Genomic DNA, 6,000 nt, shown 5'->3' with positions numbered 1-6,000 from the left:
TTAATTTAAAAAACCCTGTGATTAATTAAAACTTCTTATATTATTCAAATAAAAATATTTAATGACATAGAAAGGCAGATTTACTGAGGTATAATTTACAAAATCCACCCATTGAAAGTTTACAATTCAAGAATTTTTTAGTAAATTTGTAGAGGTGCATAATCCTCATGCCAAGAAAGTTTCCCTTGAGTTATTTGTAGTTGATGCCCACTCTAGCCCCCCTTCCCCCGCAGACCCTGGCAACCACTGTCCTGCTTTGTGCATCTGTAAATTTGTCTTTCCTGGACATTTCTTGTAAGTGGAATCACACAATATATAGTATTCTGGTGTCTTGTGATTTCACCTAATGTTTTGCAGTCCATCTACAGCATAGAATGCACATTTTCTCCTGTTTATTGTATAAGTAGAGCATATTCTGTTTGTATTCACTTGTCAGTTGATGCACTTTTGGTTTCCTTTTTGTCTGTTGTGAACATTTGCTGTCTTTGCATGAACGTTTGTTCATTTGTCTTGGGTAGATTGCCACGTGTGAAATTCCTCGTGTTTTCCAAGGTGGGGATGCACCTTTTCACATTTCAGCAATGTGAAAAGGTTCCAGTTGGGCACACCCTGCCAACATTTGGCATTGTCTGTCTTTTTTTTTGGCTACATTGGGTCTTCATTGCTGCATGCGGGCTTTCTCTATTTGCGGCGAGCGGTGGCTACTCTTCGTTGCGGCAGGTGGGCTTTTCATTGCGGTGGCTTCTATTGTTGCGGAGCATGGGCTCTAGGCATGCAGGCTTCAGTAGTTGTGGCACGTGCGCTCAGTAGTTGTGGCTCACGGGCTCTAGAGCATAGGCTCAGTAGTTGTGGCGCACGGGCTTAGTTGCTCCATGGCATGTGGGATCTTCCCGGACCAGGGCTCGAACCTGTGTCCCCTGCATTGGCAGGCTGAATCTTAGCCACTGCACCACCAGGGAAGTCCCTGTCTGTCTTTTTGATTAAAGCTGTCCTAGTGGATGTGACACGGTGTCTCTTTGTGGCTTTGATTTGCATTTCCCTGTTGAAGAGTCTTCTTTGGTAAAACATCTATTCAAGTTTTTTTGTCCATTTTTAAGTTTGGTTGTTCTATTCAGTTGTAAGACTATTGATGGGTCCTGGATGGGAGTCCTTTGTCAGATATATTTTCTGTGACTTTTTTTTCTTAATGATGTCTTTTGAAGGGCAAAACCTTTTAAGTGAATTCTAACATCAATTTTTTTTTCATGGCTCATGCTTTTGATGTTGTGTCTAAGAACTCTTTGCCTAAGCCAAAGTTGTAAAGATTTTCTCCTACATTTTCTTCTGTTATGTGTACAATTTCAGCTTCCATTTAGGTCTGTACTCCATTCTGAGTTAATTTTTGTGTATAACACGTGTCAAGAGTTGAAAAGACTAATAATTATCCCCACTGAACTGTCTTCACACGTTTGTTGAAATTTTATTCACCATAAACTTAAAAAGGGTTTATTTATAGACTCAATTCTGTTCCTTAATTTATATGCCACAACCTCTTGATTGCTGTAGCTTTGTTGTAAGTTTTGAAATCTGGTAGTGTAGGTTCTCCAACTTTATTATTCTTTTCAGAATTGTTTTGGCTATTCTAGGTCCTTTGAATTTCCATATAAATCTTAAAAATGTGTTCTCAATTTCTACAAAAGCACCTATCGATAGGAATTACATTGACTCATAAAGCAATCTGGGGAGAATTGCCATTTTAACAATATTGAATGTTCCAACCCAAAGCATGAGATTTCTACGCATCTATTTATTAAAAAAATTTTTTTGACCATGCCTTGTGGCATGCGGGATCTTAGTTCCCTGACCAAGGATTGAACCCGTGCCTCCTGCAGTGGAAGCAGGGAGTCTTAACCATTGGACCACCAGGGAAGTCCTTTAATTTTTTAATTGAAGTATAGTTGATTTACAATGTGTTTATTTCTGCTGTACAACACAGTGACTCAGTTATACACATATATACATTCTTTTTTATATACTTTTCTATTATGGTTTATCCCAGGATATTGAATATACTTCCCTGTGCTATGCAGTAGGACCTTGTTTATCCATTCTGTAACAGTTAATCCCAAACTCCCAGTCTGTCCCTCCCCCACCCCCACACAACTATTTAATCTTTAGTTTCTCTCAGCAGTATTTCAGTTTTCAGTGTGCAGGTCTGGCACTTCTATTGTTAAATTTGTTCCTTTTTTTTTTTGGCTACATGGAGTGGCATGTGGGATCTTAGTTCCCTGACCAGGGATCAAACCCATGCCTCCTGCACTGGCAGTGCGGAGTCTTAACCACTGGACAACCAGGGAAGTCCCAATTTTATTCTTTTTTGTATTGACATAAATAGAATTTTAATTTCATTTTTGAATTGTTGGTTGACTTCTGTGTATTGATGTTATATCCTTATATTCTGCAACCTTACTAAGCTCATTTACTAGTTCTTTTTTTTTAAATTAATAATTTATTTATTTATGGTTACGTTGGGTCTTCGTTGCTGTGCGCGGGCTTCTCATTGCGGTGGCTTCTTGTGTTGCAGAGCACGGGCTCTAGGCACGTGGGCTTCAGTAGCTGTGGCTTGAAGGCTCTAGAGCTCAGGCTCAGTAGTTGTGGCGCATGGGCTTAGTTGCTCTGCGGCATGTGGGATCTTCCCAGACCGGGGCTCGAACCCGTGTCCCTTGCATTGGCAGGCGGATTCTTAACCACTGCGCCACCAGGGAAGCCCTCATTTACTAGTTCTTAAAGTTTGTGTAATTCCTTAAGATTTTGTACCTGTAGGATCATGTCACCTCTATGAAAATCCCTGGTTTTACCCTTTCCAAGAAAAGCTTGTGTTAATCTTTTAAAAGAACATATCTTTGACAATTTAATGTCCTAAAATGATGGCATCATATAGTTTTTTTTGGCTGCCTTTGGGTCTTCATTGCTGTGTGCAGGCTTTCTCTAGTTGCGGCGAGCGGGGGCTACTCTTTGTTGCAGTGCACGGGGCTTCTTATTGCGGTGGCTTCTCTTATTGCGGAGCACAGGCTCTAGGCGAGCGGGCTTCAGTAGTTGCAGCACGCAGGCTCAGTAGTTTGTGGCTCTCGGGTTCTAGAGTGCAGGCTCAGTAGTTGTGACGTACAGGCTTAGTTGCTCCATGACATATGGGATCTTCCTGGACCAGGGCTCAAACCGTGTCCCCTGCATTGGCAGGGGGGTTCTTATTAAATATTTGAATGTTGGTGATTAACTCAATCTCCAGCCCCTCTCCCCTCCCCAGAGGTCAGGGGATAGTGGGTGGGTGGGGCTGAGAGTTCCAACCCAGTAATCAAGTCTTGGTCTTTCTGGTGACCAGCATCCAGCCTGAAACTATCCAGGGGCCGACCAAGAGTCATTCATTAACATGAATTGAAAGGGCCTTGTTATGAATAACGAAAGACGATCCTATCATTCAGGAAATTCCAAGGGATTTAGGAGCTCTGTCTCAGGAACCAGGGAGAAAGATCAATTTACTACTTATTTATTATACCACAGTCACTTTTGATGCCTTTTCTATGCTTGTGGCACTTAGGTGGGGAGGAAGCCAGGACACCTGTGGTGAGAACTTCCCGTGGGCACTTCTGGATTTGCTAGGTGAATCCTCTAGGTGTGGTGTAGTGTGGTGTGGTCTTCTATTCCCCTTACATCTCAGGGGGGATGAGCCCCAGGTCAATTTCGGGAGGTGCTGTGGGCTTCCCAATGCTTCATCTCAGGGGACACTCTGCTGGTCCCACCTGCAGTGAGGTGCAGTAGGCTCCAGGAGCTGCCTGGTCCACCATCATCCATCACCACATCAGCTGCTGAGGACTCTTCCCAACATGCAACATTTTATTAGGTATCACAAAATGGTGATTTTCTAACATTTCTGCATTTCTTAGCTGGAATTCTTTTAAAAGAACCTCCAGTCATCAGCTATTTAATCCCTTTAAATTACAGTTTGTATAGAAAAAAACATTAAATGTTTGTTCCTTTGCTTTTATTTGTCAATTTTTAGAATGAATTAGTGCCAAAGTAATCTCCAGATGTGAACATTAGATTTTTTTAAGTATCATCATCAACTCTTGGATGTTTATATATTTGACAAGGACCAAAAGAAAAAAGAAAACAACCCAGAAAGAAATATTAACTCTATGAAATCATTAATGGTAACTTGAATGGCTTGTTTATGATGGCTTTGTACATTTAAAAAAACTGGAATGCTCACATTGATTTTATATACAGATATTAATTTACAATTAATTAACATGCTAAAACATTTTATAATTTGTTTGTACAACCCACATAGGTAACATAAAAATTAACTCTGGCCTAGCTTACACAAGCTGATGTATTTGAAACTAATGAGAATCGGGCTTCTCTGGTGGTGCCGTGGTTAAGAATCCACCTGCCAATGCAGGGGACATGGGTTCGAGCCCTGGTCCCGGAAGATCCCACATGCCACGAGCAACTAAGCCCATGCGTCACAACTACTGAGCCTGCGCTCTAGAGCCCGAGAACCACAACTACTGAGTCTGTGTGCCACAACTACTGAAGCCTGCACGCCTAGAGCCCATGCTCCACTACAAGAGAAGCCACTGCAAAGAGAAGCCCGCGCACTGCAACAAAGAGTAGCCCCCGCTCGCCGCAACTAGAGAAAGACTGCGCGCAGCAACAAAGACCCAATGCAGCCAAAAATAAATAAAATAAATAATTTTTTTTTTTTTTTGCGGTACGCAGGCCTCTCACTGTTGTGGCCTCTCCCGTTGCGGAGCACAGGCTCTGGACGCGCAGGCTCAGCGGCCGTGGCTCACGGGCCCAGCCGCTCCGCGGCATGTGGGATCTTCCCGGACTGGTGCACGAACCCGTGTCCCCTGCATCAGCAGGCGGACTCTCAACCACTACGCCACCAGGGGAGCCCTAAAATAAATAAATTTTAAAATAATAAATTAAAAAAATAAAACTAATATGAGATTACCTCCTGGTACTTTGATGGTTTATTTTTATATTAAAATCTTTAATGATATATATTATTTATTGCTATTTTCCCCTAAATGGTCAGTTGATCCCAGGGTGACTCATTAATAATAACAGCTAATTAATGTAAGCCATATAAACATTTATGAAAATTATACAATCATATGTAATTCCATGACAATATATGTAAATTACCAAAAAAAAAAATCAACCAGGGTATGTGAGGAAGCCACAATGGAATGCAAAGTGTAACAAAAGAAACTAACTATAGTACAAATTACACTGAAGGGGGTGGAAGAGAAGGACTTGCATAAGCAACTTTGGAAACCAGTACTTTCTCACTGGATACTCTTCTATGCGTTGACCTCAACTCACAGAAGAACCCAATAGTAAATGCTTCTCACAGGACTATATGTTAGAGTTCTAAAATCAGGTTAGGTGGACACTTAAGGGATTTACATCATATAAGCAAATATCATGTTGATAATGAGAGCCACGTTTCTGTCAGGGAAAGAATTTACAAATAAGGGGAAGCGAGAAGGAATCCTATGGAATTGGGTTGGAATCAGAGATACCAGTATGAACTCATGGTTTTTAAAAATGCATATATACAGCTAAATAGATACAGAAGTGAATATAGATGCGTATGCATGAATTAGTATATACAGTTCCTAGCTCTGTCCTGGGAGGGCTCAGATGCAACAACAGCTCAGTAGCAAAGAGCACACCCAATATCCAGATCTTGGTTGCTAAATACAGTCACCATGAAAGGAGCCAGGGACTAGAAGGTGAGCCTGGAGCCTCTCCTGGGGCCAGAAAGTCAGGACGTGCTTTAAAAAGGACATGGCGGTCTTGCCTGGCAGTGCAGCGGTTAAGACTCTGCACTTCCACTGCAAGGGGGTATGGGTTCGATCCCTGGTTGGGGGACTGAGATCCCACATGCTGCATATAACGCAGCCAAAAAAAAACGGACACGGCATGTCAAAAGGGCACAGGAGGAATCCT

This window comes from Lagenorhynchus albirostris, chromosome 20 (genome assembly GCF_949774975.1).
Source record: "Lagenorhynchus albirostris chromosome 20, mLagAlb1.1, whole genome shotgun sequence".
NCBI classification, from domain to species: Eukaryota; Metazoa; Chordata; class Mammalia; order Artiodactyla; family Delphinidae; genus Lagenorhynchus; species Lagenorhynchus albirostris.
Note: the sequence above shows the minus strand (reverse complement) of the source record.